Here is a 26,699-nt window from a genome sequence, read left to right as displayed (position 1 = left end):
GTCTTACCTGTGACCCCATAAATCATAAACTGATCCTTATTTATCCAACAGGACCCCCATTCTGATGTATTAAACATATGGGTTAAAATTCAGAGCTCACCTGTAATTTGTGTGAAATGGTTGATTTACATGTCTCTGAATGTATCCAGTATCTACCTCATGTCCAGCTTGCCTTACAACCAGGACTAAATGCAAAGCCTGGAATAAAAAAAGAAGAGAGGCCTGGTACCCAGCCTAATAAACAACTGTGCTCTTAGCCAATTGTCCCAAATTACCTTGTATTTTTTAAATCAAATGTATATAGACAAGAGTTAATACAAACTGGCTCAGAATAACATCAAAATCTAGGAAGAAACCTTGGCATTGTTTGTCAGGATTTTATAAAATGTAATTCCTCAATGCTTCATCCAATATGGATGAAAATGTCTTAAACTTTATAATTGTATAATAAATTATAAATCCAATGTGGTAGACTGTCTACTGGGGACCAAGAGACTTGAAGCTACTCTGAAACACTAATTTCTAGTTAACGAACACATCATGCAACAGTGCTGGTCTATTGACTGACTAGTCCCTCATGTCCTCCACCCAGCGCTGACCTGATGACCCTGTTATTTCCCAGGGTACCCCAATATATTCACTGACCTGATGACCCTGTTATTTCCCAGGGTACCCCAATATATTCACTGACCTGATGACCCTGTTATTTCCCAGGGTACCCCAATATATTCACTGACCTGATGACCCTGTTATTTCCCAGGGTACCCCAATATATTCACTGACCTGATGACCCTGTTATTTCCCAGGGTACCCCAATATATTCACTGACCTGATGACCCTGTTATTTCCCAGGGTACCCCAATATATTCACTGACCTGATGACCCTGTTATTTCCCAGGGTACCCCAATATATTCACTGACCTGATGACACGGTCATATCCCAGGGTACCCCAATATATTCACTGACCTGATGACACGGTCATATCCCAGGGTACCCCAATATATTCACTGACCTGATGACACGGTCATATCCCAGGGTACCCCAATATATTCACTGACCTGATGACACAGTCATATCCCAGGGTACCCCAGATAGATTCACTGACCTGATGACACGGTCATATCCCAGGGTACCCCAGATAGATTCATGGTAATACCTAAAGGGAAATTAAGTAGCCAATCGCATGCTTTAATGAAGAAGTGAGACGACATCTGAGGAATTCAGAAGGTGAGATGTTAATATCTGTTCATCCATTACTATTCTGTGAACCCTGTTCCTTATGTAGTACACTACTTCTGATTGGGGTCCCTAGGGAGTAGTGTTACTGGTCATGTGCAGCTCTGATCAGTAGTTGGGTGCTAAATGGGGGCTTGTGTGTTTGTGAATCATGTATTTCTGGAGGTTTTGGTGACATGTTAACATTATAAGTCGGTGTTCGCCAAATCTGAAGCCTGTGGTGACCCACTTGGTGTCCCCAGGATGGAGATTGAGGAAGATGGTGTTATATTAACATCATTAAAATACTTAAATATGTCTCTAGTGTCTCCCTGGTAGGTTATATACCCTATTTGGGTTCTCCTGCAGATCTCCTTTCAGATGAGGAATGTTGGCACACTTAGGTACTGTTGAGGGAATGGTGTTGTCCTCCTCACCATGAATGTCTCCTTCTTCAGGACAACTGTTTGAAGCTGGGGGGAAACCTCGCCTCAATCCACAGCCTGGCAGAGGAGCGCTTCCTGTTATCCATGATAAGGAGTCACACTGGCAGTGACCTTGGCATCACCTGGATCGGGGGTCATGATGTTGGCTTGTTTTTCGAGGTTTGTTCTTGACCAATCCTTGGACTCTTCATTCCTAGATTGAGGTTGTCTAAATGAATATTCCTTAATTAAAATGATTTTTCCAGATGGAATTCCAGTGGACAGACATGTCAACATCTGACTTCAGACGTGCAGTTAAACATGAGTCCATGATGTCAGCATACAGTCTTACCCTAGAAGGTAAACATGGAAATCCTTCCTTTAATTTCAGTTCACTAGGTGCTGGTATTTATTGTTTGTAGTTGGTGTTCTTGTTTCAGCCTTTGGTTTCTCCACAATGGTTCCCAGAGGCCATCCACCAACACCATCCATCGCTCTGCCAAAACAGACCAGAACATAGTTCTACAAGAGATCCCACGTCCCTGTTAAATTGGTTTAGCAATGGAATGTTCTAACATGTAATAATTAGTTGTACAGATTTGTTTAGCTGAGTACTATGAACTGTCAATCTACTTTGATCTGAGCCCTTCATCTACAGCAACACTGAGGCTGTGTAACGGTCCTGTCTGATATCTAACAGGCTAAACAGACTCACTTCTCAACTCAGGCCTCTGTCATAGTAATGATGTTCCAACGTCCATGAATGTCAAGATGTCTACCGCTAGTTGTATCTATTGTGACTGAGTCAGAACACACAATGTAAATTAAATTAGCCTTGTTGTCTGAAACCCATTGCAAAATGTGTTCACATTACCTTTGATTAAATATTTTACTCTTGACTGAAATTGAATGTCTTATCTTGTGCTGTACTTCTGACTACTAGTCATGTAATAAACCCAGAACCACACACAGGTGGAGGTGTTACTGGTTAAGGAAAAGCAGTGTGAACACTGTCACATCCTTGATAAACTGGATGACTCTCTAGGCCGTGGTGTGGACATAGTGACGAAAACAAATTCATAAGCATGTTTAACTAGGAAAATAATCTGCCAGAACACATTATGAATCCAAATCATAGTGACCAGTTGGAAGCCATGTAACGTATTACCAGCTTTTTACACACAACCAAAATGTACATAACTTATTTTATTTCATCTTTATTTTGACAGATCTAGATTCATTTGTCATGGCTGTGGTAAATCAGAACCACCTGTATTCACAAATACAGTTTATACAAAGTAAATAAAATATTTAAATTGTGACATGGTTTCTGGTCCGTAATCAGAATAAAAATACATAAAACCTGTCGGGGACAGTGCCTCTGGGATGGCAGACCGGGGTGGTGGTCCCTCTTTTTAAGAAGGGGGACCGGAGGGTGTGTTCCAGCTATTGGGGGATCACACTTCTCAGCCTCCCCGGGAAAGTCTATGCAAGGGTTCTGGAGAGGAGAATACGGCCGATAGTAGAACCTCGGATTCAGGAGGAACAGTGTGGTTTTCGTCCGGGCCGTGGAACACTGGACCAGCTCTATACCCTCTACGGGGTGTTGGAGGGTTCATGGGAGTTTGCCCAACCAATCCACATGTGTTTTGTGGATTTGGAGAAGGCATTCGACTGTGGCATCCTGTGGAGAGTGCTTCGGGAATATGGGGTCCTGGGTCCTTTGCTAAGGGCTGTCAGGTCCCTGTATGACCGAAGCAGGAGCTTGGTCCGCATGGCCGGCAGTAAGTCAGACTTGTTCCCAGTGCATGTTGGACTCCGGCAGGGCTGCCCTTTGTCACCGGTTCTGTTCGTAATTTTTATGGACAGAATCTCTAGGCGCAGCCATGGGCCGGAGGGTTTGGGCCATCATGTTTGGGGACCACACGATTTCGTCTCTGCTTTTTGCGGATGATGTTGTCGTGTTGGCCCCTCCAAACCAGGACCTTCAGAATGCAATGGGACGGTTTGCAGCTGAGTGTGAAGCAGTAGGGATGAGAATCAGTACCTCCAAATCCGAGACCATGGTCCTCAATCGGAAAAGGGTGGCTTGCCCACTTCAGGTTGGTGGAGAGTGCCTGCCTCAAGTGGAGGAGTTTAAGTATCTAGGGGTCTTGTTCACTAGTGAGGGAAGGATGGAACGGGAGATTGACAGAAGGATCGGTGCAGCTTCTGCAATAATGCGGTCGATGTATCGGTCTGTCGTGGTGAAGATTTACCGGTCAATCTACGTTCCTACTCTCACCTATGGTCATGAGCTTTGGGTCATGACCGAAAGGACAAGATTCCGGATACAGGCGGCCGAAATGAGCTTTCTCCGCAGGGTGGTTGGGCGATCCCTTAGAGATAGGGTGAGAAGCTCGGTCAACCGGGAGGAGCTCAGAGTAGAGCCGCTGCTCCTCCACATCGAGAGGGGTCAGCTGAGGTGGCTTGGGCATCTGTTTCGGATGCCTCCGGAATGCCTTCCTGGGAAGGTGTTCCGGTCCCGTCCCACCGGGAGGAGACCCCGGGGAAGACCTAGGACACGCTGGAGGAACTATGTCTCCCGGCTGGCCTGGGAACGCCTCGATGTCCCCCCGGAAGAGCTAGAGGAAGTGTCTGGGGAGACGGAAGTCTGGGCATCCCTGCTTAGACTGCTGCCCCCGCGACCTGGATAAGCGGAAGATGATGAAGATAAAGAAGAATCTGACTCAGGTCAATTATGTCATAATGGAGGAACTGGCAGCCATTTTGACTGTCCTCATAGCAGATGAACAGGGAACTAAAAGCAGAAAGTGACAACAGAAATAACATGTCCAACATAAACAGGCTTCACCCAATACCTGTTCATTTCTATGCATTGTTCTCCGCATCCAGGTAGGTATGCTTTGAAAATCCAATATTAGGCATCAGACATTGGTTTACAGTCCTGGTCTATTTAGTTTAACCACACAACCACATGACAAACTCTGCACTCAGCTGCACCCATCACTTCCTTCTCGATCTTTAGAGGCATGCTGGACTTCCTGGCTTTCTTCTTGGGGCAGGGTCAGCTGAAACACACCTGAGTACCTTACAAGATGACGCGAGAGCTTTGGCCCCTCCCACTGACCCAGAGGAATCATCTGATATGTAACACTATGTCTGTCTGGGGGTAGAAATAGAATGTTAATTTGGTGTTCATGTTCCAAACATGTACCTATGTGGTATGGAAGACTAAATGTGCTATATCATTAAATACACGTTTGTATTTTCATTGTGTGCTCATTGCATTTCAATAGCAGTAGGGCGTGGAAATGTATTTCTTTGGGTTGTGTGCGTGTGGGCATGTGAAAACCATTGAGCTGCTTGGCCATGCTGGCTTTGAGTATACTCTATGATTCTAGTGTTCTGGTTCCATGCATGTGTTTCATATCCCCTTCTATGATTCTAGTGTTCTGGTTCCATGCATGTGTTTCATATCCCCTTCCATGATTCCATTGTACTGGAATTTGAATATTACTGGAAAAGATTGTTCTGAGTCAAGAGTTCTGTTGAGGTTTATTTCACAGCTATGAGGGTAGATAGTATTAACCATTCATGCAAGGTCAAACTACCTTTATCTCCCTGTTCTGGCAGGGAGACTGACCTTCATAGTACAGAAGCGAAAGCAAAAATCCTATCACACGTGACAAACATCAAAAAGGGGCAGTGTCGATCAATTCACCTTGTTTTCTGTTGCTGATGCAGACATAGGTGAGACCAGGGACAGTTGTAACATGAGACGGTTGTAACACCTTGAATTTCCTACAATTAGAAACAAGCTAGAGTGATTACACTCACTCTGCACATGCTCAGTTGGATTGTCTTCTTGCTTACAAAAAAAGAAGCCATATTTGAAACTCCCAGAGAAAGTTACCAGCAAAATAGTTTATTTTAGGTCAAAATGTCACTTTTCTATCAGATGTATTTTTTGGATCTTGTCGTGAGATCAAATATCTAGGAATCCAAAAAATATTATTAGAATCACTGTTTTGTAAGTTACAAATAGAAATGACTAAATAGAAATGTCAAACTAGCAGTCAGGCAAAATAAGCCAGGCGGGTAAAAACATGGTTGGTGATACTGGGACGTTTGTAACGCAATGTTACAACTGTCCCTGAACTTTAATTTATATTTTAAAAACCTACAGGCCTAAATAAACTAGATGAAATGCAAATTTTATGAGTTATCAGTGGAAACCATATTTGCTTACAGCATGCTAAATACACTGTTCAAATAATTATGGGAACACCTAAATTACACATTGGGTCTCGATGAATGAAATATATTAAAGATTAAAATCTTTACTGTACATTCTGTAATTCAGTCATTGGAAACCAAAATCACCAACCGATTGAGGACTGGATTCGAACTCACACCGAAAATCTAAGTAAACAATTAAAATCACAGGCTGTTCCAACTGGCGTGAATTTCATCACACCAACTCATAATGTGACTCAGTAGTGTGTATGGTGTTGTGGAAATTCTTGAACTGATGTATACTTGGTCCTATACATGTATAAATGGGTTACTAGTTAAAGGTACTGAGTCTTGTTATGGTAATTTTGAACTAAGGTACATTTGAGAAATGTCTGTCTTTCCATTTGGCTGATATGTAGATCTTTACTTTTATTTTGACACACGTCTTCATAATATCAGAGGATTAACAGGTATTTGGGCCATGTCCTCCTGCCTAGAAGAAGGGTATCAGTCTTTTGTTCCTCAGGAATGTGGTCCTTGGGGGGAGTAAGGTCAGTTGGCCCCTTTGGGTAAACACTACAGTAAACATTATGGCAGGAAGGATAAGGTGGGGGAAGATAGCATTTGACTTGTGTGATAGAACAAAGGGAAAGGTGTTTGATTGACATGAAACAGATGGCAGCATCTTACCACACCCCTTTTTCCTATGTAATAAATACTGTCGAAATGATGTTTTTATTTAGAAACTATTCACTGTTACTTTGTAACCTGCATACTTTCTCCTTGCAAGCAAGATTAAAACCGTTTATTGCGCAATTGATTTCTCCTGTCTTACCTACCATTTTCATAGGACTATTTGGATTTTAGAAATTGCCATCACAGTCTCCATGTTTGCATGAGAAAAGGAATGTAGGAGAGGGGGATCTGGTATTTGCCTAGGGGGCATCATTGACTGGTATGGGCAGATTATAAGGTTACACATTAATCTGTATAACTCATCAGGGCATCTATTGTCTGTCTGGATACTGTAAGAGCTCTTTAGAGTTCAAGAGGTTACCCATGTGGGGGAGGACAGCCTGCCCCTTGTGTGAAGCGTAGGTATTGGCAGAACACAGGGAATGTGTTTTATTGACAAGACAGATGGGCAGCATCTTACCACACCCCTTTTTCCACTATAAGTACTGATGATTGTCATGTATTAAGTTAGAGACTCCACAGATGATTATTCGGTAAGCGTTTGATGCGTCTCTCTATTTGCAAATAAACTATTAAATTGTGCAAGAGAATTTTGTCTCTGTCTTTACTCCTTTAAGAGTACTAATCGATGGAATTGCCATCACAATGCCCCCCCCGCGTGCCTGTATGCACTCCCGACAATATCTGAGCATGCTCCTGATGAGACGGCGGATGGTGTCCTCAGGTAGAGGTAGCTTTTCCAGCTCAGGGCCATTGCCATATTGAAACTGTAATGATGTTGTGGTGGTGTGCAGGGAGAAGGAGCCAAAAGCAGGAGTTGTAGTACATGATAACTTTATAGAAGTAAATAAATAATTCCAGTTCAAGGAGAACAACTGAACACAATCCGTACAGTAACCAAAAGAAAGAAAGCATCAAAGAGCAAAACAAACGGATAACGTGTTCTTCTGATCGCACAGTACAATACATCAAACATAGAACAATACCACACAGAGACACCCAGAAACACAGGAACTAATATAGGCAACCTAATGAGGGAATGGACACCAGGTGTGTGCAATAACAAGACATGACAGTGCCGTGGGAGGAGGAGCGGCGTGGTTAGAAGGCCGGCGATGACGCACGCCGAAAACCACGTTGCGGGGTTGGCGCGCGTCTTCCACGCGCGTCCTCGTTACAGAAACCCATTCTTTTAGGATTTGGAGACAGTTCTTCATGTGTCCTGTGTCCATTTGTCCTGGGGGATCTCCTCCCAGACCTGGATGAGGGCATCAGTGCACTCCTGGACAGTCTGTGGCGCTACTTGGGAGTGGTACTTGGATGCACAGATACACTGATGCTCAAATGCCTTTGTCATCCAGGAACTGCCTACACACTCTGGCCACATGAGGCAGGGCATTGTCCTACACCAGGAGGAACCCAGGGCTCACAGCTCCAGAGTAAGATCTGACGATGGGTCTGAGGATTTCAAACAGTAGTCAGGGTACCGTTGGCTAGCATGTGGAGGTCTGTGCAACCCTCCAAGGATATGCCTCCCCAGACCATCACTGACCCACAAACAAACCCATCATGCTGGATGATGTTGCAGGCAGCATAACGTTCACCACAGCGTCTCCAGACTCTTTCACATCTGTCAAACCTGATGTGAACCTGATCTCATCTGTGAGGAGAACGGGGAAACAATGGTGGACCTGCCAATTCTGGTGTTCTCTGGTGAATGCTAATCGAGCTGCATGGTGCTGGGCTGTGAGCACAGGTCCCAATAGAGGACATCAGGTACTCATGCCACCCTCATGGAGTCTGTTTCGTACAGTTTGGTCAAAAACATTCACACCAGTAGCCAGCTGGATAAGGATAAGAAGAGAGAAATTGTCTTTGCCCTCCACCTGCAAAACCATTCCCTTTTTGGGGTTGTCTTGCTGTTGCCTCTCCAGTGCACCTGTTGACACTTTCATTTGCACCAAAACAGGTGACATTGATTCACAGTAGCTTGTGCTTCCTAACTGGAGCCCAACTGTGAGTCGGAATGATTCCATCAATGTGGACAACTGAGCCCCCCCCCCTCTTGTTGGGAATGTTGTCCTTAAACTCATCCATTTTGATTTCATGTTAACTTTTGATGTGTTTCCTTGCCATTAAATAATTTTTTATGCATTATAATTTGACGGCTTCCCCTCTTCTTTGTCATGTAATGTGAAAAAAGGTAATAATTTAAAACAAAAAATAAATGAATAGTCACAATAAGGGAAATGATAAATAATCTTTTTCATTTTGCGTATTTGATTAATTATGTATATTTTAGACATGTTACAACAGTCCCTGGCATGTGCTACAACCGTCCCTGGTATGTGTTACAACAGTCCCTGGCATGTGTTACAACCGTCCCTGGCATGTGTTACAACAGTCCCTGGCATGTGTTTCAACAGTCCCTGGCATGTGTTTCAACAGTCCCTGGCATGTGTTGCAACCGTCCCTGGCATGTGTTGCAACCGTCCCTGGCATGTGTTACAACCGTCCCTGGCATGTGTTACAACAGTCCCTGGTATGTGTTACAACAGTCCCTGGCATGTGTTACAACCGTCCCTGGCATGTGTTACAACCGTCCCTGGCATGTGTTACAACAGTCCCTGGCATGTGTTTCAACAGTCCCTGGCATGTGTTTCAACAGTCCCTGGCATGTGTTGCAACCGTCCCTGGCATGTGTTGCAACCGTCCCTGGCATGTGTTACAACAGTCCCTGGCATGTGTTACAACCGTCCCTGGCATGTGTTACAACTGTCCCTTGCATGTGTTACAACAGTCCTTGGCATGTGTTACAACCGTCCCTGGCATGTGTTGCAACCGTCCCTGGCATGTGTTACAACCGTCCCTGGCATGTGTTACAACTGTCCCTTGCATGTGTTACAACAATACCTGGCATGTGTTACAACCATCCCTGGCATGTGTTGCAACCGTCCCTGTACACTGGGACGGTTGTAACAGTGGAGTGACTATATATAAATACATTTTGCAACCTATACAGATTTTATATAACCCCTTAAATACATTGTTTCAGTAGTTGACACATTGAAGTTTATAATATAGCAAATTGGCCATTCCAGTGGTAATGGTTTTTGATTTATTGGGAAAATTGCAGTAAGTGTTACAACTGTCCCTGGTCTCCCCTACCACTATTCTCGGAATCAACATTTCTTAAAAGCAAGGGGCGAAATCACCGGGCGAAAGTCTCCACCAGGTTTACACATTTACCACAATGTAAAGAACAGGGTCACAGAAAGGTTCAATGCCCACCTGGCTATTTTCTATCTGGGTACACAAGCTAAGAGTTCATTTTCAGTCATATGTAGTGCAGAACATAAGCAAAGAATAGATTTTGCATACAATATTCAATTATTAGAACAGTATTAAAATAATTGAACAATCCTTCACATCCTCAACCAACCTCTTTGATTTATAGTGTACTGAATCAAGTTATTGGTCCTCTTTCCAAATCAATAAGAGGGCGTACTTATTGTACTGAACCTGATTATATAAATGCAATATCTGTCTTTTAATCTTTTCTATTTTGATTGCATAATTGAAGTGAATATTTTTAACAATGGTATCCTCCATATTCACTATTGTGGTAGTATTGTTTTATCTAACCAGAAGTAGAACACTAAACAGTATATAGAATAGTGTGGAGTATATGCACTGCAAATGTGGAAGTGTAAAATCTTGTGACTTTCAAAGATAAAGAAGAATAGAATAATATTAATTCACAACTCATGAATGATAGTGTTTTACTTTAAGTCTTAGTTACACTCTTGTTTCACCCTAACACTGGTGTCTGGAAACTTCTGGGGCTGTATTCACAAAACATCTTAAGGCTAAAAGTAGAACCTCCAGTATAACCTAGCTCAAGTCTTCGACGTACGTGCCCAGTAGCTAGCTAACACTAACACTGGCTTAGCTACTTACAAAGAAAAAAAATAATACTAAAACTATCGTCCGTTTATTCTTATATATATATAATATATTTGTGAAACACTTAAATCCCACAGCTGTCAGCAATGAAACCGAGTAGTTTTTTACAGGTACACTTAAACCTTGTGTGGTGCTCATATTTGTGTTTTTCAGCCAGTGTTCATGGGTCTGGTGGAAGTTTTTTGGTTGTTTAAAAAAAAATTATAATAAAAAAAAAGGAAATCAATTCTAATCAAGATATGAGTGGAAAAATAATTCAACATATTTACAAATGAAGCAAGGTTTTTCATAATTATAGATTTTTATTTATTTGAACTTAATTAGAAATTTAACCCATTCAGGTCAGTTTACACAACACAAGCTGAACACATGAGGGGCAGATTTTTACGGTGTGTGTGTTGCATATGTACTTCTTGCACTTGATACATATTATATTGTGTGTTTCTGTCCATCTTGGGTCCACACACTTCGCAGCGCTTCTTTTTGTTGCTGCTGGTCACAACCTGGAATAATGAAAAGATCAGGAATTTCACTAACACCTCTCTCTCTCTTGTAAATACAGCCCCTGGTGTGCATTAATCCCCTAAACTGGTACAATCATGTCAATAACTGATGTAGCACAGCATTAGTCAATCATTATACAAGCATTTCGGGAAGTCACCCTCTGAGTTATGCAAGGGGCTGGAATGGATACCGTCAAAACACCTGCCACTCCATCCATTAATGCATCATTGCCTTGAGTCAGGATGGACCAGAAACAACATGTCAAACAATTGAAATATAATTTCATAAAATGTATTTAAAGGTATTTGTAGCCATTCTTACATTTTAATTACTGTGGCATCCGATGTAGGACACCCTGGTTAAATTAACCAAGATCATTGTCAGTCTAAATAAATAAGTTAACATTTGACCTTTTATTCAACAGACAATACAATGCAGGACTGTGTCACCCTGAGATATCATCTATTAGTTACCCGTTAGTCTATTAGCTATTATAAGGGTAATTATATAACAGACAGTTCAGGTGTACCAGAGCATGTGGAAAGGCTGTTGATGGACAGTTCCATACATGGGAATACCTCTCACTGTACCTTACAAAATGTCCAGGAGAGAAGATGTAAATGAATGACAGAGCAAGAGAGGGTGAATTAGGGAGGGGTCTGTTTGAGTCTCTGCTTAATAAGGATATGATGAAAGGGTCTGTCCTCCCAGATGAGGATTGAAGCTGGTTTAAGTCTCTGCGGAGCTGGTGAAGGTATTTACAGAGCTGGTGAAGGTAGTTACAGAGCTGGTGAAGATATTTACAGAGCTGGTGAAGATATTTACAGAGCTGGTGAAGATATTTACAGAGCTGGTAAAGGTATTTACAGAGCTGGTGAAGGTATTTACAGAGCTGGTGAAGGTATTTACAGAGCTAATGAAAGTATTTACAAAGATAGATAATTGTACATCCTTTATGAAATCTGAATATAATATTTTTGGTTATTGTTGGAGTTGTTCTTTTGGTATTTCTATGTTGTTTTCTGTAGTTTGGCTTGTGGTGGAAATCTAATCATCATGGTCATATACAATTAATCCTGATAGTCATTGAAAAAGAAAACGATCAAATATATGGTTAATGTATTTCTGGGTAAATATGTCAAATTTTTGGTGGTTTAGTGTGGATTAATGTTGTCTTTCTCTGCAGTCTCAACATGGCCCGGCTGTTCCTGTTGGTTCTGACATTATCTGTTATATCAGCTGTAAGAGGAGAAGTGGTTGACAACTTCAACCAGTGCAAGCAGTTCTTCTTTAATGAAAGACCAGTTCAGGGTCTTGATATAGCTTTGCCCACCCCCGAACCACTTTCCCTAGAAGATCTGTATCTCGAAAAAAGACGAGAGGTGTATGTAGAGTTGTACAAAAAGATGTATAACAAAGTTAAACTTCAGAAGGAATTTAAGGAGGTTCAGTTAGTATTAGAGCCACTTAAGATAGCTATAGATGAGGTTAATCCAGAGTTGAACTTTATTCAATCTCAATCAGAGAAGGCTAAATCAGAATTACAGAAACATCCAGAAATATTTCAGAAACTTAAACCAGCATTTGATAGTATTACTAAGGAGTTAGAGGACATTACGAAATCTAAAACGTCTGTTGAAAATGATGAACAACTTTTACAGAATATTAAGGATGACCTTGAAGTTAGGAAAGTCTGTCACTCTGCTTATTTGACTGGTAGTCCGGCACATATCTGTCAGAAAAAAGGAAACCTCTATCACTTTGCCACTATGTACGACCGAGGAAGAAGGATCCCTCTCTACTCCGCCTACAAAATGGACCGGAGTGGGAAAACTAAGAGGGAAGGGGATGTAATTTACTATGAACCCCAGGTTTGAACTGTTTAACTAAATAATTATTAAAGACTAATGATTCTTCAGAGTTAGAATGAGTGTTTAATCAGAGTTAGACGTACAGTATCTCACACTGGGGAACTGTAGCACCCCAATACCGGCAGCAATCATGCAGCCCCAGACCGTGACACTCCCACCACCATGCTTGACTGTAGGTTGCCGTCACACACGCTTGACATCGTCTGAACCAAAAAAGTGTATCTTGGTCTCATCAGACCACAGGACATGGTTACAGTAATCCATGTCCTTAGTCTGCTTGTCTTCAGCAAACTGTTTGCGGGCTTTCTAGTGCATCATATTTAGAAGAGGCTTCCTTCTGGGATGACAGCCATGCAGACCAATTTGATGCAGTGTGCGGTGTATGGTCTGAGCACTGACAGGCTGACCCCCCACCCCTTCAACCTCTGCAGCAATGCTGGCAGCACTCATATGTCTATTTCCCAAAGACAACCTCTGGATATGACACTGAGCACGTGCACTTAACGTCTTTGGTCGACCATGGCAAGGCCTGTTCTGAGTGGAACCTGTCCTGTTAAACCGCTGTATGGTCTTGGCCACCGTGCTGCAGCTCAGTTTCAGGATCTTCTTATAGCCTAGGCCATCTTTATGTAGAGCAACAATTCTTTTTTTCAGATCCTCAAAGAGTTCTTTGCCATGAGGTGCCATGTTGAACTTCCAGTGACCAGTATGAGGAAGTGTGAGAGCGATAACAACAAATTTAACAAACCTGCTCCTCATTCACACCTGAGACCTTGTGACATGAATGAGTCACATGACAGCGGGGAAGTCCAATATGGACATTTTCACTTAGGAGTGTACTCACTTTTGTTGCCAGCGGTTTAGACATTAATGGCTGTGTGTTGAATTATTTTAGGGGACAGCAAATTTACACTGTTATACAAGCAGTACACTTACTACTTTACATTGTAGCAAAGTGTCATTTCTTCAGTGTTATCACATGAAAATATGTAATCAAATATTTGCAAAAGTGTGAGGGGTGTATTTTTGGCAAAGTAAACTACACCCAAGTCAGTATAAGTACAAGAGTCCTTGCATTTATTTAATCCAATCCAATGCAACATGTCAGTATTATTACAGGCCAGATATATTTTACTAAAAGTGTGATTGTTTTGTTTTTCAGCTTGTGCATGCTGGTCTAGAATCTGAGCAGAACGATGTCAAGAAAGTTAAAGGCTCATTAAAAAAATACAACAAGGACAATGAATGCAACGAGAAGTACCCTGCTTACAAACAAACAGACAAACTTCGCTGGAGCCAAGCAACCGATGATGACTTTGCTTCCTTCGACCGAGGACACCTGAACCCTGCTGGTCACCACGCTGAAGGAGAGGGTTCTAAAGCTACCATGACCTTTACCAACGTGGCACCACAGAATGAGAAAATGAACAAAGAGGCCTGGAGCAAATATGAAACCAAGCTGAGGATAAAATATGGAGGTGAATTTACAGCAGGAGATGAGAAGGACAGGAATACTGAAAACATTGAAAAACAAAAGTGTGATAATTTGTATGTAGTGACGGGGGTTGTTCCAACAAAAAAATTCCAGTTTGGGAGAGTTAATGTTCCTAGTCACTACTGGAGTGCCCACTGCTGTACTGAGATCAATAATGGTAAGGAGGTTCCTGTCCTGTCTGGAGGGGCTCTGTGTCCTAACACAGATGATGGAAAGGTTGAAGAGTTTGACAGAATTACAGATCTTGAAGAAAGGCTTAAAGAATTAATTCAAGAGCAACTACAGATACACCTGACTAATCCCATCAGCATTTTTGACAACTGTGCCTCAACTTCAATAATTTAATTTCTGTTCACTTCCTTGATCCCATTTCAATGGGATTCCATTTGGTAGATCAGGCTTGGCATCTAGCATATATATACACATATACAGCTCCAGAAAAAAATAAGAGACCACTGCACCTTTTTCTTTCCTTTCCAAAAAAGTTGGAAAGGAACGTCTTGAGTGAGGAACAGAAACGTTCAATTTGCAGTGGTTTCTTAATTTTAACCCTTATGTTCCTCACTCAAAACCTTCCTTTTCAACTTTTTTGGAAAGGAAAGGAAAAGGTGCAGTGGTCTCTTAATTTTTTCCAGAGCTTTATATTTACCTATATACATATATCATGTCTGGTAAAACTGGACTGGTTGGCTTGCATGTATTTTTAGTAGTCAACTTCTTGTTGTATTTAATCCATCCAATAAGTGAATCCAGGAAGATACATTTAGAAAAACCAGCCCACCCAGTTGACAACTGTAATCTGGTTTAAAACCTTCCTGGCCAAGTTACTACAGGCTTTGATAGGATTATATGATTCGGGTGTACTGTTTCAGGTTTTTGGACCTCTATCCCACTCTATGATTCTGGTGTACTGTTTCTGGTTATTAGACCTCTATCCCACTCTATGGTTCTGGTGTAAGGATACAAGTTACGGAATAAATTAATGTATGGTTGTATCACCTTGCAAAACCTAGGTGGCATGGGTCTAAAGAACTAGAATCTGAGGTCTGTGTGTATGAACATTCATATATCAATGTTTTTACTCTGATGGGTTTCCTCCACATCATACCGGTGTCAGGAAACTCCTGGTTTACAAGCCACGTCAGGCCTGTAAGTCACAGTATGATGGCTTGCAAAGTGATGCGCAATTCCTTTTAGGATATCGAAAAATGTCTGATTTTATTCACCCTCATTCTGAATGGCTGTCAAGGTAATGAACATCTGTAATGGAAAACACATTAACCACCTAAACTGGAACAATCATGTGTATAGCTGTTGTTAATGAATTACTTGTTATATAAACCTTTCTGGATGTCAACACTGAGTTTTTTGCTGATCTGAAATTCACAGTTTTTTATGTCATGAATAGACTTCCTGATTCCAGTTGTGTTCATAAGTTTGCATACCCTGGCAGAAAAAGTGACATTTTGGCATTGATTTTGAAAATATGACTGATCATGCAAAGAAAATCTCTTTTATTTAAGGATAGTGATCATATGAAGCCATTTATTGGCTCCTTTTTAAATCATAATGATAACAGAAATCACCCAAATAGCCCTTATCAAAAGTTTACATACCCTTGAATGTTTGGCCTTGTTACAGACACACAAGGTGACACACACAGGTGAAAATGGCAATTAAAGGTCAATTTCCCACACTTGTGAAGAAAGATTTCAGCAAAAACTGCCAGACAAATTGTTCGGTATACAAAAAATACCCCACATGTAACCTCAGGAGAAATACAGGCTGCTCTGGAAAAAGACGGTGTGGTTGTTTCAAAGAGCACAATACGACAATACTAAAATGAGATGCATGGTCGAGTTGCCAGTAAGAAGCCTTTACTGTTCCAATGCCACAAATAAACCTGGTTACAATATGCCCGACAACACCTTGACACGCCTCACAGCTTCTGGCACACTGTAATTTGGAGTGAAGAGACCAAAATAGAACTTTATGGTCACAACCATAAGCGCTATGTTTGGAGAGGGATCAACAAGGCCTTTAGTGAGAAGAATATCATCCCCACTGTGAAGCATGGTGGTGGCTCACTGATGTTTTGGGGTGTGTGAGCTCTAAAGGCACAGGGAATCTGGTGAAAACTGATGGCCAGATGAATGCAGCATCTTATCAGAAAACACTGGGAGACAATTTGCATTCTTCTGCACGAAAGCTGCGCATGAGACACTCAGGGACTTTCCAGCACGACAATGATTCTAAGCACAAGACCAAGTTGACCCTCCAGTAGTTACAGCAGAAAAAGGTGAGGGTTCTGGAGTGGCCATCACAGTCTCTAGACCTTAAAATCATTGAGCCACTCTGGGGAGATCTCAAATGTGTGGTTCATGCAAGACGACCAAAGACTTTGCATGACCTGGAGGCATTTTGCCAAGACGAATGGGCAGCTATACCACCTGCAAGAATTTGAGGCTTCATAGACAACTATTACAAAAGATTGCAAGCTGTCATTGATAATAAACGGGGCAATACACAGTATTAAGATCTAAGGGTATGCAGACTTTAGAACAGGGGTCATTTTTTTCTTTGTTGCCATGTTTTGTTTTATGATTGTGCCATTCTGTTTTAACCTACAGTTGAATGTGAATCCCATAAGAAATATAATAAATGTGTTTTGCCTGCTCACTCATGTTATCTTAAAAAAAAAAGTACCTATATTACCAATTCTTCAAGGGTACACAAACCATTGAGCACAACTGTATACCTCCGGCTCTGCTCCTATGGGCATAGTCAAAATGGCAGCTATTCCACATATTATAGCATCTTTGACCTGAATCATTCTATGTAATCTAAATCTTATTATGGACCAGAAACAGCATATGTCACACAATTTAAATATTATTTGATTAACTAAAACTTCATTTTGAGAGAGCTTTTCATACATTATGAGTGTAGTAAAATCCAATGTAACATAACCTGGATTAACTAATTACATCTTCATCAGTGTAAATAAATACAGATTAAATTAAATAAGACATTTCAATGTTTGAGTGGTTCATGTCAATTTGGTTAAATCATAAATATAGGCACCATCTTAAACTACAAAATATTTATTATATTATCATTTTTAACAAGGGGGAGCAGTCATCTTTGTCATCTTCCTCTTTTCTCTCACATTCCGTCTCTCCTTCAACTCTTCCTCCCAACTCCTCTTGTCCTACCCATTTGTTTTGGTTCCGGTACACTTTGCGTAGTTGGATTCTTACACTTTGCGTGTTGAAACGCCTCTGGCTACCACTTCCTGTTCCCTCCTCTCCCCGTCTCCTCTTGATCATAGCCTCAGTGTTGCTGTTGCTGATAATTAGATGTCCACCAAAACAAAAAACTACAGAATAACACATAAAAACACCAAAAGAATAACCCCAACAATAACCACAAGGATGATCTTAAAGCATCATAAAGGATTAGAATTTCTGTTAAAAATTGGACTCTCGTCTCCTGCTCTGTAAATATCTGTCTTCTCCTGCTCTGTAAAGATCTTCTCCAGCTCTGCAGAGACCAAAACCTGCCTCTTTCTCCTCATCTAGGCAGACAGACCATTTCATCCTGTCTGTTGGCTAATTTACATTTAACTGATAGGTGATATATCAGCTTGAGAGTCCAGCATTGTTTTCTGTGTTGAAGCAAGAGTCAAATGTTAACCTTTATTTATTTAGACTGACAAGAATCTTGGCTTAGTGGTTCCATGTATTATAGGGTTTTACTTCTAGTTAGATAAGAACACTACAACATAGTGAATTGAGGATACCATTGTTCAGAACTGACCGCTTCAATGATACAATTAAAAAAGAAAAGATCAAGACAGAAATGTATTACAACATGCATTTATATAATGAAGTTCAGTAAAATAAGTACACCATCATACAGAGGTGGATAGAAGACCAATAACTTGATTCAGTAAACTAGAATCAAAATGGATAGACGATGCATACATAGAACCAGAAGTCTAGAATCAGAGGTGGATATAGAACACACAGAACCAGAACACTAGAATCAGAGCTGACTCAAAGCCAACCAGAGTTTAAACAATTACAGTTAAAACCCCATACCCACTATAAAGTCCTACCACCACATTGTTTTTGAAATGCAATTTAGATTCAATTTAACTTTGTCATGGAACAGTACAAGAAAATTCAATTAGTATCTAACCAGAAGTACAAATAGAGGGCAGAAAATGTACAAGTATTTACAAATATTAAGTATAATTATAACTCTTCACCACTCTGGAGTTGCCCATGGTGAGAGGCGGCGGGCTGGTGTGGGTTTGGTTATAGCCCCCCAGCTCTGCCGGCATGTGTTTGAGTTTACCCCGGTGAACGATGGGGTCGTTTCCCTGCACCTACGGGTCGGGGATAGGTCTCTCACTGTTGTTTGTGCCTATGGGCCGAACGGCAGTGCAGAGTAGCCAACCTTCTTGGAGTCTCTGGGAGGGGTGATGGAAAGTGCTTCGACTGGGGACTCCATCGTTCTACTGGGGGACTTCAACGACAGTGACACCTGGAGGGGTGTGATTGGGAGGAACGGCCCCCCTGATCTGAACCTGAGCGGTGTTCAGTTATTGGACTTCTGTGCTAGTCACAGTTTGTCCATAACGAACACCATGTTCAAGCATAAGGGTGTCCATCAGTGCACGTGGCACCAGGACACCCTAGGCCATAGGTCGATGATTGACTTTGTTGTCGTTTCATCTGACCTGCGGCCGTATGTCTTGGACACTCGGGTGAAGAGAGGGGCGGAGCTGTCAACTGATCACCACCTGGTTGTGAGTTGGATCTGATGGTGGGGGAGGAAGCTGGACAGACTCGGCAGACCCAAGCGTACTGTAAGGGTCTGCTGGGAACATCTGGCCGAGTCTCCTGTCAGAGAGATCTTTAACTCCCACCTCCGGCAGAGCTTCGACTGGATCAGCCACTCGGAGCTGTGGCCGTAAGGTCTCCGGTGCCTGTCGAGGCGGCAATCCCCAAACCCGGTGGTGGACACCGGAAGTAAGGGATGCTGTCAAGCTGAAGAAGGAGTCCTATCAGGCCTGGTTGGCTTGTGGGACTCCTGAGGCACCTGACGGGTACCGGCAGGCCAAGCGGACTGCAGCCCGGGTGGTTGTGGAGGCAAAAACTCGGGCCTAGGAGGAGTTCGGTGAGGCCATGGAGAAGGACTATCGGCTGGCCTCGAAGAGATTCTGGCAAACCGTCCGGTGCCTCAGGAGAGGGAAACAGTGCCCTACTAACGCTGTTTACAGTGGAGGTGGGCAGCTGTTGACCTCAACTGGGGATGTTGTCGGGCGGTGGAAGGAGTACTTCAAGGATCTCCTCAATCCCGCCATCACGTCTTCCATTGAGGAAGCAGAGGCTGAGGGCTCAGAGGTGGACTCGTCCATCACCCGGGCTGAAGTCACTGAGGTAGTCAAGAAACTCCTCGGTGGCAAGGCACCGGGGGTGGATGAGATAAGAAGGGGGACCGGAGAGTATGTTCCAACTACAGGGGGATCACACTTCTCAGCCTCCCCAGGAAAGTCTATACCAGGGTACTGGAGAGGAGAATACGGCCGATAGTAGAACCTCGGATTCAGGAGGACCAGTGTGGTTTTCGTCCAGGCCGTGGAACACTGGCCCAGCTCAATACCCTCTACGGGGTGCTGGAGGGTTCATGGGAGTTTGCCCAACCAATCCACATGTGTTTTGTGGATTTGGAGAAGGCCTTCGACTGTGTCCCTCGCGGCATCCTGTGGAGAGTGATTCGGGAATATGGGGTCCTAGGTCCTTTGCTAAGGGCTGTCAGGTCCCTGTACGACCGAAGCAGGAGCTTGGTCCGCATTGCCGGCAGTAAGTCAGACTTGTTCCCAGTGCATGTTGGACTCCGGCAGGGCTGCCCTTTGTCGCCGGTTCTGTTTGTAATTTTTATGGACAGAATTTCTAGGTGCAGCCAGGGGCTGGAGGGTGTCAGGTTTGGGGACCACACGATTTCATCTCTGCTCTTTGCGGATGATGTTGTCGTGTTGGCCCCTTCAAACCAGGACCTTCAGCATGCATTGGGACGATTTGCAGCCGAGTGTCAAGTGGTGGGGATGAGAATCAGTACCTCCAAATCCGAGGCCATGGTCCTCAGTCGGAAAAGGGTGGCTTGCCCACTTCAGGTTGGTGGAGGAGTTTAAGTATCTAGGGGTCTTGTTCACGCGTGAGGGAAGGATGGAACGGGAGATTGACAGACAGATCTGTGCAGCTTCTGCAGTAATGCGGTCGATGTATCGGTCTGTCGTGATGAAGAAAGAGCTGAGCCGCAAGGCGAAGCTCTCGATTTACCGGTCAATCTACGTTCCTACTCTCACCTATGGTCATGAGCTTTGGGTCATGACCGAAAGGACAAGATCCCGGATATAGGCGGCCGAAATGAGCTTTCTCCGCAGGGTGGCTGGGCGATCCCTTAGAGATAGGGTGAGAAGCTGGGTCACCCGGGAGGAGTTCAGAGTTGAGCCGCTGCTCCTCCACATCGAGAGGGGTCAGCTGAGGTGGCTTGGGCATCTGTTCCGGATGCCTCCTGAATGCCTTCCCGGGAAGGTGTTCCGGGCCCGTCCCACCGGGAGGAGACCCTGGGGAAGACCTAGGACACGCTGGAGGGACTATGTCTCCCGGCTGGCCTGGGAACGCCTCGGTGTCCCCCCGGAAGAGCTGGAGGAAGTGTCTGGGGAGAGGGAAGTCGGGGCATCTCTGCTTAGACTGCTGCCCCCGCGACCCAGCCCCGGATAAGTGGAAGAAGATGGATGGATGGATGGATGGATGGAAGTATAAGTATAATACAAGTGGAATGTACAGATACATTTACAAGTATTAAGTATAATGTACATACATGTGGGATAAATAGTTGTTCGGGTACAAATGGCAATTCTAAATGGCATTGTGCAAACGAGACAAATTGAAGTTAGGTAGCATGTACAACTTGCAGGGATATGCAGGGATAGCAGCAATGAGTTCCCTGAGGTAAAAATGCAATGAACACACAATGAAAATACAAATGTGTATTTAATTATGTAGCACATTGTCTTCCATACCACATACAGTGGATATAAAAAGTATACACACCTCTGGTAAAATGCCATGTTTTTGTGATGTAAAAGAATGAGACAAAGATAAATCATGTCAGAACTTTTTCTACTTTTAATTTGACCGATAATGTGAACTATTCAATTGAAATACAAACTGAAATCTTTGAGGGGGAATAATGAAAAATATAAACCTTACTATAACCTGGTTGCATAAGTGTGCACACCCCTTTTTAACTGGGGATGTGGCTGTGTTCAGAATTAACCAATCACATTCAAACTCATGTTAAATTGAAGTCATTACACTCCTGCCATCATTTAAAGTGACTCTGATAAATCACAAATAAAATTCAGCTGTTTTAGTAGGATTTTCCTGGCAAGACGGAAGCCTTTTCTTACAAAGAAAAACATCCAAGCCAGGCTGAAGTTTGCAAAAACAAACATCAAGTCTCCTAAAAGCACGTTGGAAATGTTTTATGGTCTGATGAAACCAAGGTTGAACTATTTGGCCATAATTCCAAAAGGTATGTTTGGTGCAAAAACAACACTGCATCACCCGAAGAACACCATACCCACAGTAAAGCATGGTGGTGGCAGCTTCATGGTTTGTGGCTGTTTTTCTTCAGCTGGAACCGGGGCCTTAGTCAGGGTGGAGGGAATTATGAACAGTTCCAAATACCAGGCAATTTTGGCACAAAACCATCAGGCGTCTGTTAGAAAGCTGTACATGAAGAGGAAGTTCACCTTTCAACATGACAACGAACCAAAGCACACATCCAAATCCACAAAAGATTGGCTTCACCAGAAGAAGATTAACTTTTTGGAATGACCCAGCCAGAGCCCACACCTGAATCCAATTGAAAATGTTCTAGGTACAGTAAGGAGGGCTGTGTCTTGTGGCCTTAGCATACATGTAGGTATGTATGGCTGGAGAAATTCAGAAAGGTAAGTAGGAGCAAGTCCATGGAATACTTTATAGGTTAACATTAAGCCCTAGCCTTAACAGGCAGCCAATGTAAAGAGGCTTGTACTGGAGTAATGTGTTGGATTCAGAAGAAAAAGCCGCTTATGAAATATATTTTCTATGTTACTCAAAAGAGGGATTAGGGTCAAGGGTAACACTGAGGACTCTCACAGTATTTTGGGATGTGAACATACGACAAGGTTCACTGTAAGATCGGCCAACAAATATCTTTGTGTCTTATGTCCTAAAACGAACATTTCAGTTTAGAAACAACCTAACCCTAACCTTAACCCAAACCTTTACCCTAGAGTTCTTTACTGCATGTGATTTGAGGAACACAGATCTTACTCTCATAGTAGTCACAAATACACTCGTTGCAGACGAGCTGAATCAGGAACACAGATGTCCTGACCGTGTTCAAAACACCTCTCATTCTCCCTACACAAACAAATAACTTCCAAGTGTTTGCCAACAGGAAGAAGACGAAGAGATCAGGCCAGTCATCAGAGGAACACATGGTAAAGATAGAGAGATCAGGCCTGACACCAGAGGAACACATTATAGACAGAGAGATCAGGCCTGACACCAGAGGAACACATTATAGACAGAGAGATCAGGCCTGACACCAGAGGAACACATTATAGACAGAGAGATCAGGCCTGACACCAGAGGAACACACATTATAGATAGAGATCAGGCCAGTAACCAGAGGAACATGACGGGAAAAATGTTGCCATTGTCACGTCCTGGCTGTGCCCCTAGCCATCTCTGCGCTGGGCTCGGGGCATAGCCAGGACAGGACAGGAGGTGGCCTTTAGCCACCTCTAATCCTTTTTTTGGTTTCCCCAATTGGAGGCAGGTGTTAGTTACACATACTCTGCCTCCCCGGCCTGTCCCTGCGGCTCTGCCTCCCCGGTCTGTGCCGGCAGCTCCGGGCGCTGAGCCTCCGCCGGTCCGGGTGTGGTCGTCCCGGTCTTGCGGTCAGGAGCCCGCGCCTTTGGAAGGGGGGTACTGTCACGTCCTGGCTGTGCCCCTAGCCATCTCTGCGCTGGGCTCGGGGCATAGCCCCCCAATTGGAGGCAGGTGTTAGTTATTGCCTCCAATTGGGGACCCTTTTTAAGTTCAGTTTGTAGGCCCAGAGGTGTGGTTCATTTTGGTTTTGTTTATCCTGTGTAAGGAATACCCACGTCACTGGTTGCTGCCTTTTGTTTTGTTGGAGTCCTTCTTTATTTTTCATTAAACATGGATTATCTTCACTACCTATACTCTGCGCCTGCGTCCTTCTCATCTCACGACCGTGACAGCCATGGCAGTGTGCCCCTTTAAAATTAATGCAACAGAATCACTGCTCTGGACACAGCCCACAAGCATTTATTAATTAGTACAATTTGCATAGACTGGTTCACATGTTATTCTCTGTGTTGTAGTGATGGAGGAGGAGGGGAGGAATGAGAACAGAGAGAAACAGGTCATCCTTGACATGTTGACCTGTTCTATGTAATCTAATTCCTATTATGAACCAGAAACGTATGTTATACAATTAAAATATTATTTGATTACATTTACTTTTTTATTTAAACAGAGTTTTTCATACATTGTGAGTATAGTAAAATCCAATATAAGATAACCTGGATCAAATAATGATATCCTTATCAGTCTAAATGAATACAGATTTAATGAAATTACAAATATTTTCTATTATCTCTTCTCTTCCTTTGTTGTCATCCTCTTTTCTCTCACTTTCTGTCTCTCCTCCTACAACTGTTCTTCCTGTCTTCCCTTGTCCGACCCGTTTCTCTCTGTTCTGGGTTCTACTGTCCCGGTCCCATTTCTCCTTGTTCTGGGTTCTACTGGTCCTGTTTCTATCTGTTCTGGGTTCTACTGTCCCAGTCCTGTTTCCTGTTCCTTCTCCTACACTGTTAACAGCATCCAGTACAGGTACCGGACCGACCTGGTTACCGCTAGGAGACCCAGACACAGACCTACTGCTATCTGACTGGTCCTGTTGTCCTTGGCTCTGTTTGGACTTCTCAGGCCTCCGTAGACCACCCAGTCTGTAAGGAGGGGCCAAACCCAGCAAAGGGTAGGAATTAGGTAACTGAAATGGGAGGAGAATAGACAGAATGGCAGAAAAGTTCTCAAAATGGTGGCCGGACACTGAACTGCCCTTTTCAAAATGGTTAAAGATGACAGACTATGGAATACTGTGGACGCACTAACCAGAAGTTGAACACTATACATTATATGGAATAGTGTGGGGGTTCTAACCAGAAGTAGAACACTACAGTATGTGGAATAGTGTGGAGGCTCTAACCAGTTCTAGAACAATATACAATACATGGAATAGTGTGGAGACTAACCAGAAGTTGAACTCTATACAGTATATGGAATAGTGTGGGGGTTCTAACCAGAAGTAGAACACTACAGTATGTGGAATAGTGTGGAGGCTCTAACCAGAAGTAGAACACTATACAGTATATGGAATAGTGTGGCAGCTCTAACAAAAAGTTGAACACTATACAGTATATATAAATAGTGTGGAGGCTCTAACTACAAGTAGGACACTACACAGATTATAGAATAATGTGGAGGCTCTAACCAGAAGTAGAACACTATACAGTATATGGAATAGTGTGGAGGCTCTAACAAAAAGTTGAACACTATACAGTATATATAAATAGTGTGGAGGCTCTAACTACAAGTAGGACACTACACAGATTATAGAATAATGTGGAGGCTCTAACCAGAAGTTGAACACTACACAGTATATGGAATAGTGTGGAGGCTTTAACCAGAATTTAAACACTATACAGCACACAGTATGAAATAGTGTGGAGGCTCTAACTCCAAGTAGTACACTATAGAGTATATAGAATAGTGTGGAGGCTCTAACCAGAAGTTGAACACTATACAGTATATGGAATAGTGTAGAGTCTCTAACCAGAAATTGATTTGAAAAGACATACATCTGTGAATATAAGGTCTCATAGTTGAAAGTGGATGTCAGAGATGAAAGAAAAGCTGAGGGTAAAGGAATTGTCTCTAACCAGAAGTTGAACACTATACAGAATATGGAATACAGTTGTGTGGAGACCTTATACAATGCAAAGTTGGAAATGTCAAATCTTGTAACTTTCACCGACGAGTAAGATTAATTGTATAATATAAACTGACAAGTCATAACTGATAATGTTTTACTCTGGAGTCCTAGCTCCACCCTGGTTTCAAGACACTGGTGTCAGGAAACATCTGCATTACAGTCTTTATCAGGCATGTAAGTCACACTATGATGGGCTTGCAATGTCATTTGTAGTTCCTATCATGATTTCCAACATTTGTACATTAAACACCTAAACTGTAACAATCATGTCAATAACTGATGTAGCACAACTTTAATCAATTATTATACAAGTATCTAGGGAGGTCACCATCTGAGTGATCTGAGGGGCTGGTATGGAAACAGTCAAAATATTCGCCAGTCCATCCATTATGTCATCATCGACCTGAGCCAGGAAAACTGTTCTACATATTTTAACTCCAATTATGGATCAGAAACAACATGTCAAACAGTTAATATAAATAACCATAAAGTTAAAAAACTAATTAAAATATTATTTTATTAACGGTCTTTTAACCTAATTCATAGAGAGACGTTCTATTATTGTAATTACTGTTACTGATACAATATGATATACGATACCCTGGATACATTTACAGTAAATAATAAGATCCTTTTCAGTCTAAATAAGTAAAAGTTCACATTTTAACATTGACTCAATATAAAAGTTCAGGACTGTGTCACACTGAGATATCCATTATTCTGTTATTATAATGTAAATTATCCAACAGACAGGACAGGTGTACCAGAGCATGTGGGAGGGCTGTTAATGTACACTTCCATATATAGTCATACGTCTCTGTACCTTTATTGTCCAGGAGAGATGTAATAGAATGAGAGAACAAGAGAGGGTGAATTAGGGAGGGGTCTGTTTGAGTCAGTGCTTGATAAGGAGATGATGAAAGTGTCTGTCTGTCCAGACGAGTATATAGAGGTAGAAGCTGGTTACGATCTCTGCAGAGCTGGTGAAGCGTTCACAAGGTGAGACTTTAACTAGAATTCTACATTCTTTATTCTATGTAAAGACATTTGAGTTACATTTGGGGTTGCTCTTTTTGTATTTTTATGTTATCTGTTGTTATTGGTATTTGATACACTGCCGATTTTGCAGGTTTTCC

The 26,699-nt window shown here is 42.5% G+C and overlaps 1 non-coding gene across 5 annotated transcripts; it reads left to right on the top strand.

Moving 5' to 3' along the window:
• Nucleotides 1-11,730: 11,730 nt before the first annotated feature.
• On the top strand, nt 11,731-14,879 carry LOC106023750. 5 transcript variants are annotated; one of them, XR_004575347.1, is made up of 3 exons: nt 11,731-11,821; nt 12,233-12,917; nt 14,080-14,879. It is a non-coding gene; the product is annotated as an uncharacterized LOC106023750 (transcript). The 5 variants fall into 5 exon arrangements; XR_003778001.2 differs by having other exon boundaries at nt 11,741-11,905; XR_004575346.1 differs by having other exon boundaries at nt 11,741-11,926.
• The last annotated feature ends 11,820 nt before the right edge of the window (nt 14,880-26,699 follow it).

This window comes from Esox lucius, chromosome 24, assembly GCF_011004845.1.
Source record: "Esox lucius isolate fEsoLuc1 chromosome 24, fEsoLuc1.pri, whole genome shotgun sequence".
Classification (NCBI taxonomy): Eukaryota; Metazoa; Chordata; class Actinopteri; order Esociformes; family Esocidae; genus Esox; species Esox lucius.
The sequence above is the reverse complement of the archived record's forward strand: the minus strand, read 5'-3'. Positions and strand labels throughout refer to the sequence as shown.